At 38.9% G+C, this 9,005-nt stretch overlaps 1 long non-coding RNA gene across 1 annotated transcript; it reads right to left on the reverse strand.

Annotated features, from left to right (window-relative positions):
- Positions 1-1,181: 1,181 nt before the first annotated feature.
- Positions 1,182-9,005, reverse strand: LOC131536413 (uncharacterized). The gene is made up of 3 exons (XR_009269950.1): positions 8,835-9,005; positions 1,832-2,258; positions 1,182-1,608 (listed from the first exon to the last, which is right to left on the reverse strand). It is a non-coding gene; the product is annotated as an uncharacterized LOC131536413 (long non-coding RNA).

The raw sequence follows: 9,005 nt of genomic DNA on the forward strand, positions 1-9,005 counted from the left end.
GAAATTATTACTTTTATTTAGCAAGAATGCATTAAAGATGTTCATAATGTTACAAATAATTTGTATTTCAAATAAATAGGGTTCTGTTGAACTGTCTATAAAAAAAATAAAATAAAAATGTATCACAGTTAAAAATAGTAAGCAGCACGCAGCACCAAATCAGCATATTCAAATTTCTATAGGATCATATAGAAAAATCCGCTTTGCCATCAAAGGAATAAATTACATATTAAACTACATTCAAATAGAAAACACACTAAATTGTAATAATATTTAGCAATGTTACTGTTTTTACTGCATTTACTGTATACAGATCCAATGTAGCCTTGGTGAGCATTAGAGACTTTTTTTTTTTTTTTTCGAAAAAGAAAAAAAGAAAAAAGAACAGTAAAAAAACCTGACCCCAAACTTTTGAACGGTAGTGTGTCTACTTCCTAAATTTCAGCACAAGTATTTTTCTCTGTTCCTTCCCCTTCAAACTCTCAGTAACTGTTGCTTAGGAAAAAGGAAAAATAAAACAGATTCATGAACATGTTAGTGGTCTACAATGAATTAAAACTTTGCCTTAAGACAAATCTAAATGTAAAAACAAACAAACAAACAAAAAACTCATGCATAAGACAAGTAATTATTGAATTTGAATATTTCTGTGGGTGTGTGCCCTGTGGATATTATATAATACTGTGGGTACGAATTTCCAGTATGCACAAGTGGAGAGATAATTACGTAGTGGACAGTCAATATTAAAAACACAGCAGTCATTCATCAAATCCCCTGGGGACTGACAACTAGGTGACTTTCAAATTGTCCTGTACATATAAAAGCAGAGAGGAATGGCTCAAATATGATCTGGTGACTGAAATCAATGGCATTCTTTACAATGGCTTTTGCATAGGCAGTTATATAAATGCAAAAACTAGCCAGAAGGGTGGTCCCACGAGGACTAAATTATCCCCTAAGGCCATATTCTTGCTTGCATTCACACTGCCAGAAGGAACTCTGAAGTGACTGAGCCGGCCAACAACAATGTGACTGAAGCACGGCATTCAACAACATCAACAACTGCAGAGGGAGAAGTGCCTGGATCTCGGCATCGGTTCATCTGTTGCAGTTGCCTACACTCAAAAAAATGCTGGGTTAAAAACAACCCAACTTGGGTTATTTGGCAACCCAGCGCTGGGTAAATATATTGGACAGAACATGTGGGTCATTTTAAATGTTTTTACCAAACATGCTGGGTTGTTTTATTTAAGTCATCTATTGGCAACAGCAATAATCAAAAGATGGGCATTTATTATTAAGCAAGAACACGCATGGACAAAATACAAGACAAATGAAATTTATTTGGGTGAATACAGCATAGTTTACAATATTACATGCATTTAAAATAGTTTAACAAAAATGTTAAAGAAATTTTAGACATAAAAATGTAACATTTAAAAGTAGCATTTTAATTTTCAACCGTTTTACCGAAATAGTGCTAATTCTCGTGTCGGTGTGTCGCTGAAATCTGAGCCGGTGAAGGGCTGCTGTTCGCGGGGGAACTGCAAACTTTAGACCGCGGCCTCACGTTTCGTAACTGAGAGATGCCATGACTGACTCCAAAACCTGCCCATAAACAAACAGTACTGAGATTAGAGAACATATTTTAACATCAAATGAAATTAAACTTAGTACGATAACGAATAAAACCCATTTATGTAATGCAAGGCAAAAGGCGTTTCCATCGTGTGAAACGACCGCTGACATCTCGCTCTTATGTTGCGTTGTGTAAATAATACAATTTACAGCACATTAAAGACTTTATAAATGAAATAAAGTGTATACAAACCTTTATTTTGCTGAAGAAGTGCACCAAATCTGCGGTGCTGAGAACCGCTCTCTCCAGTAGAGGACTCAAAAAGCCCACACTCTGAATGTCAACTCAGCAGCTGCGTTGTTTCTTCGGAGACAGGCTCAACCCAGCGGTTGGGTAGAAAAAAATAACCCAGCATTAAAAATGGCCCAGGAACTTCAGTAGCCCCTCACTACAGAACAAAAGATCCAGGGGGCAGGGTTGGATCCACATCCAGGGGGTGGATATTGGTAGGTTTAGGGGTGGAGATGGGTGGGTTTAGGGAACAGGGGGTGGAGACGGGTAGGTTTAGGTAAATGTAAGGTGGGAGGAGTTGGATCTAGATCCAACCACACCCCCTGGATCTTGTGTTCTGCAGTGAGGACCATCTCAGGAACTTAGTTACAGAAGAACTACCCAGCACCTGGGTAGAAAAAAAAAAATTAAAAACCACCCAAACTGACTTAACAAGCTGAACCCAGCATTTATTAGAGTGTAGTAGAAACTAATTTAGTCCTCCAAAAGGCGTTCCTAAAATTAAAACCGTTGCCAGTTTCTGAAGGTGAACACACCAAAAAGCAGGTGCTTCTGGAAATAGTTATAGCAACAACGACAACATTCCTCCGGTGTGAAAGCCACCTCACAGCAGCCTTGGGCAGCGCTTGTAACCATAGTGACTGATAATGATAGTAGGCTAAATATCAGGACTTGTATTGAATCCTTTAGGATGTGCTTTTGAAACGGTTTAGCATTATAGACAAAATTTTTGCTTTCATCCTCTCAGATATTAGGCCAAATCATTGTATTCCTCAGACACATTTAACAGCTGATAGCCTTGCTCTCCGACCACACAATCTTAGAAAGAGTTAACATGTAATAACAACTACATGCTTTGGTCATCATCTGCTGTTCTTCTTCTTTTTTATTTTATTTTTTTACTTTTACTTTTACTAACCATTTTTTCCCCATACTCTACAGTCTTTGCTAAAAATAAAGGGGGATTAAAAGAAGGATTTCGAAGTGATGCCATAGAAGAAGCACTGATTAACTAAAAATACTTTCAGAGATCAATTTTTTTTTTTAGTGTGAAGAATGTTTTAATAATCGGAAGAAACATTTTCCACTATTTTGTGGAATTGAAAAGCTCCATGAATGCTAAAAGTTCTTTATAATACCATATATGCCAACAAAGAACATGTATTTTTGGGAGCATATGGCCATTTCTGATACAGCAGGTCGCAAAATTGATTGATAAAAGCATGGATGCACATTTGCATCTCCAAAAACATGAGAAAACACAACACTGAGAGATGCAGTGGGTGTGGGCGACTCCACAGCAAATGGCATGAGCATTTAAACTGAAGATCAAAAGTTTTTCCTCTTTTACAATAAACACCACTTCATTGGGAGTGACTGTTAACAGGCTTACATTAACCACAGCAGTTTCTCTGCTTCTCATCTGAAGCTCTCTTATCTTTCTGTCTACCCAAGCAGCACAGAGCGAGATGAGCACTGGATGGGCGGATGGCAGGTCAGTTAGCAGATCGTGAGAAACCCCAAAAAACAGATAATGTGTAAACCCCAGTAACAGACACAAACGCTGCAGAGGAAGACGCCAGCAAAGATGCACAGAGAGAGTGCAAAAACAGAAAGTGAAAGTGCATGAAAGAGCTTTTTAAATATAGATTTAAAGGAAACTGAAAAGTAGAACGCACTCTTGTAGTGGTCAATAGTAAATATTCAGTATAGCTGTTTTATTGCTCAAAGATTTTAAGTGATTACAGTCTAGTCAGTGTAATTTGAATAAATGTCATATACAACACTGAGTATGTTCAAATAAAAAGCTGCAGTAAAAGTGCACAAATCAATGACAGTACTTGTTTCTGAATAAACAAGAATTGAGCAAACTGCTCTAGCACTCGCTAAATTTCCCTTACTTTCATTTCCTCAATCTCTCTGACTTTTGATTCATTAAGTGTTTGAACGACTCAGCAAGTGCTCCATGAACATGCATACTGTATACACACCTCATGGCCAAAAGGATGTGGACACAAACATCTAAATAAGGGTTTGGCAAGGCCTGGTGAATCTTAATGCTATGGGATACAATGACTCGCTTGCAACTTTGTGGCTACGCAATAACCCTCATCCCATAAAAATCTGGAATACAAAATCAAGGCACAGATCAAGGCACTCGCTCATTTGTGGACGGTGTCACCTGTAGGCTTATTTAAAGCAGACCAAATGAGCAAGTAAATGTGAGGCTTTCCTTGGAAAAGCAGCAATGGAACTTTATGAACTTTATGAACCTTATCAATATGATAAGCTTGCCCTTCTTTATGCATCACAACATAAGTAACATGATCACTGATGTTGGTTAAAAAATGCTAACAATTAGGCGTACAATCCAGAAAAAACAAGTCAAATGTGCTGATCTTGCTGCACAGACCTTTGATTCGCTCTCGCATTTCCAGGTGCTCGTTAAAGGAGAGCTTTCCAAGAAAATGCACAAATATATGTGTAACCAAATAAAAAACACAACTCTGCCCTCTACTTCGGTTTACAGGCCTTCCTCTGCCTTTCTATCTTTTCCTCTCCTTCTGTACACAGTGAGCCGGTCAACATTTTGAACGTATTCCCTGCACAGCACTCACGTCCCAGCCAACCCTCTCAAACACTGTGTGTCGACTCCAACAAGAGGGCATCAACCGCACAAACATTGGCAGCACGGGTCAACCTAGGTTGTACAGTCCAGCTAAACAAATACACGGTGTGCCAACAGGGCTAAATGTTCAAATGCACCTCCAGTTCACTTATTTATGAAATGTGATATTTCAACAGACCTGAGATTCACCAGAGTTTCCCTTCTAATCCCACACCAAATCCTCTACATTCCTGATTTCTCACAGGCAGGGTTGGCCAAATCGATTTTGCCAAACATGTGTTTGACTTCCAGTCGTGGAAAGGCGTCTTTACTCAGCTGAGTTAAGGCTGCTCTGTGCCTGCTCAAAATTCAGTGTAGACACAATGCCTCATCAAAGACTGAATTACGCCTGCTCAAACCCACCTCAGCCCCTAATATCAAAGTATACAGTAATATAATTGCTGTGTAAATGCATTTGAAGGATTAGTTCACTTCCAGAATAAACATTCCCTAATCATTTTCTTACCCCCATGTCATCCAAGATGGTAATGTCTTTCTCTCTTCAGTCAAAAAGAAATTAAGGTTTTTGAGGAAAACGTTCCAGGATTTATTCTCCATATAGTGGACTTCAATGGACCCCAAAGGGTTGAAGTGCATGCCGTTTCAATTCAGCTTCAAAGGGCTCTACACAATTCCAGCCGAGAAATAAAGGTCTTATCTAGCGAAACAATTGTCATTTTCGCCCCTAAAAATAAAAATATCTTTACATTTATTCATTTAGCAGACACTTTTATCCAAAGTAACTTACAATTTGGGGAATACATCAAGCGATTCATCTTAAAGAGGCAAATAGATGCAGGAAGTGCTCGTAATACCTAGTTTCAGGCATTGTTCAAATAAGTACAAGCATATAAGTATAAGCATTCCACCAGCCAGGAACGGAAAATGTTCACTGTTGGGCGAAAATGACCAGATTCTGTTCTTTTTAACCTCAAATGCTCATCTTGAGCGAGCTCTGAGATGTACATACATACTCTGTGTACTCTGGTTCAAATAAGTTAGGTGAAAATGAGCCCTTTGAAGCTGCACTGAATCTGCAATTTGGACCTTCAACCCGTTGGCCACCATTGAAGTCCATTACATGGAGAAAAAGCCTAGAATGTTTTCCTCAAACACCTTAATTTCTTTGTGACTGAAGAAAGAAAGACATGAACATCTTTGATTACATGGGGGTGAGTAAATTATCAGGAATTTTTATTTGTATTTTTTTTTTTTAATCCATTAAGTCATCTCTGAGCGGCATTAAACAGTCTGTGTAAAGACACCTTAATACCACTTCTTCTGTGCCACCTTAGCAGTGTTGCTTGACCCATACAAACTTATGCCAAATTGACACAGGTGGCACAAAAGTGTTTCTGAAGTGGTATTTCAGCATATTTATCCAGACTACCTATTTAATGCTGCTCAGAGGTGGCATAAATGCATTTACACAGCCACTGCAGTGCTTTGATTCTTAGAGTACATTAATGGGGTAGAGCAGGCATAATTTAGTCCGGTGTTTATGCAGCATTGTGTCTTTACACAAAATTCTGATCAGGCACAGAGGAGCCTTTATTTGGTCCATAACCTTTAGTTAAGAGTGAGAGAAAGGTCTCTTTTTTTCTACAGGTGGAGAAATAGCAAAACAAACATTAATAGCCAAAGGTCATTTTATAGCACATTAAACATAATTATCCAGCATGTATGGAAATAAGCAGTTAGAAGTTAATACATTTAAATAATAAATTACAATTTTACATAATACATGTTTACCCTTTATGTACGCTGCTGAAAAGAAACCAAATGGGTCAGCCTAAACCATATACAGATTTCTTATTGCAAACACCCACCAATTTAAATGTTTACCCACCAATTTGTTTACTCTTTGTTGTCATGACAGGCCAGCTGTTTCCAAGCTTGTGTGGTCTAAAGTAATCACCTCCGATGTTAAATTACTGACAACTGAAAACACATCTTCAAATAAAGCTAGTAAGGCGTTAGATCAATGAGTGACTGACACTGGTCAAGTAGCTACATAAACACTCTACTTAAGCGGCTCTTAAGTGCTCATCGAGAACCACATTTCTCTGGCCTGAAATGCCTCTTCCAGTTGAGCTACTACAAAACACAAGACACAATGTGACTAACAAACAAACTGGGCTAAAAATCAAACTTAATCAATTCATGACATCACAGTCTGATGCATTGTAACGCTAGTAACATTTTTACCAAATGCAACACAACTGCTAATGTATTATGAATTTCCAGTAGGCAGTGCTTTATCGCAACAAAATGTGACTAAGCAGATGGGCAGTTCCTTGTCATTTATTAATGTGCACACAGGAATGGGAAGTCATGCATCAAATCCCTTCCCGAACTTCAAATAATGATTCATATCTAACAGATATATTAATGTTATTGGTAATTACTAATGATACTTGCATTCAATCATTTGACACTGTTAAAGTGTGATTAGCTATGACAACATTAATTTGAAAGTCTCAGTGATTCCTGGATCGCACAATGTTACTGTAGCTATTCTATGCCATACTGTAGCAATCACTCACTACAGCTAACCAATAATCTAACTGCTGACGGAAACAAAATAACCTGTTTGCAAGATATCAAATAAAAGCCTCACTATAAGTGTAACACGCGATTAAAAACACTTTTTAAACAAAGAGTTCAATTTGATCAAAATAATATCCATTAATCACAACTTAACAATAAATAAATAACGTTCGCGCCACCCTCCTCTGCTCTGCGCATGCGTGCGAAATTTCTGCGACGATCTTTGTTGATCAGTTTAATTTATACTCTGCGGCAGACTCTGGTTACATGTGAGTCATAAGGCAATGCGATACATTACAATACTACTGGGAACTACGAGTGGAAAAAACTGCAATCATGTCTAATAGTTTAATCAAGGGTTTGAGCATCAGGAGGCGTTAACATTTAGCTAGTTCTCTGGTCATTTTCAACATGTGCTCATAATAAGCTTGCAGTTAAGATATAGTTCTCATTAATCCCAAAATTAGCACAGAAGACATACCATTTTTTCTATCTCTAATAGGCTATAACACATCTAAAAAATAAAAAAGATACATAATTAGCGGAAATAAATGAGTTCTGTACATTTTAAGAGCATAGTAAAAAGCAGTGTCTTCCCATTAATAAAATCACATATGTACAACGCACATGTATAGGTTACACAGCCTATATGATTGCACAAAAGCGCACACATGCACACACTTAACACTGTTGAACGGAAACTAACAAATTGCATGATGGGAGATAAAAGAATCTTCTGTGGAAGATAATATCAAAGGGGAAAATAGAGAACATGCCTTCAACTTTCTTACTAGGGCAACAGCAACTGTCGTGTGTCAGGGATTAATAAACTCAGATTCATATAATTAAAAAAAAAACATTGCTCTTAACATAACGGTTAAAGCTCGCCTAAATGAGCGTGCGCGCACGCCTTTCTCGTAATCTGCTTGTTTCTTTGCAGTGGCAGTCGCGTGGACAAAATGAATGTGACACCTCAAGACGGAAGGACAGTTCACAATTCGGCAAGAGGTATGGCTTTAATAACACACTCCAGCTTTATTTAAATCTCCAGTCACAACCGTATTGAACATGGCGAGTGAACTGTCTCAGTGTTTCAATCATTAACTCTTAACGTTATAAACTTTCACCCACTGAAACCCATTTGGCTCTTGAACCACGAGCCCAAAAGAAGTGCTGCTTGCTGACAGCTCCGCGCTATATCTCCAGTTATCCCCTCATAACGGTAAATTCACCAGCCCGGCGAAAACTTTCGCCCGGAGAGTGCGCTTGTTTTCCCGCTGAGCGCTTATAATGTGTCAGAATTAACTTCAAATGCGAACCGGTCAAAGGCGCAGAAGTTTGGAGCTGCGTTCGCTGGACTGGAATGGAGTTGGAAATGTGAGCTGGACTGTCCGTGAGACTTGACAGGCGTGCTGGAGGGGGGCTGGACTCTCTGCCTGTTGATCCGATAAAAACAACAGGGTGCAAAAGCTTGGGGCTTGCGAAACCCCGGTGGCAAACGCGCACTGTCTGAACCGAACAGGAACCTTTTAAATAAGACTCTATTAGACATGTCATATATTTTGGAAGCACTAAGAGCAACGTAAACAGCTTTAATTCAGCGTGAAAAGTCCAGCCCAGTGGAGCCTCAACAAAATCAACCGTGGACATTTGTTTATAAACAACTATGCTGTTAAAGCAACAACATTTGGCATCGACAAACAACATTTAAGACACCCTGAATGCGCACAGACGCATGAAACATACCTCGGCAGGTCTTCTCAATCCGCTGTCGTTTCGCATAAAAGTGCAGCAAAGCTCCAGATAGCGCCTACGACCCAGAAAGGCAACCTTTCTGCCCCGTCTATCTCAACCAGCAGTGGGTTACGCAGTTTTTCATGTGCTTCCACCCCTCCTCCTTCTCTCTCTCTGTCTCTC

The sequence above is a fragment of the Onychostoma macrolepis genome, chromosome 03 (genome assembly GCF_012432095.1).
Source record: "Onychostoma macrolepis isolate SWU-2019 chromosome 03, ASM1243209v1, whole genome shotgun sequence".
In the NCBI taxonomy this organism is placed as follows: domain Eukaryota; kingdom Metazoa; phylum Chordata; class Actinopteri; order Cypriniformes; family Cyprinidae; genus Onychostoma; species Onychostoma macrolepis.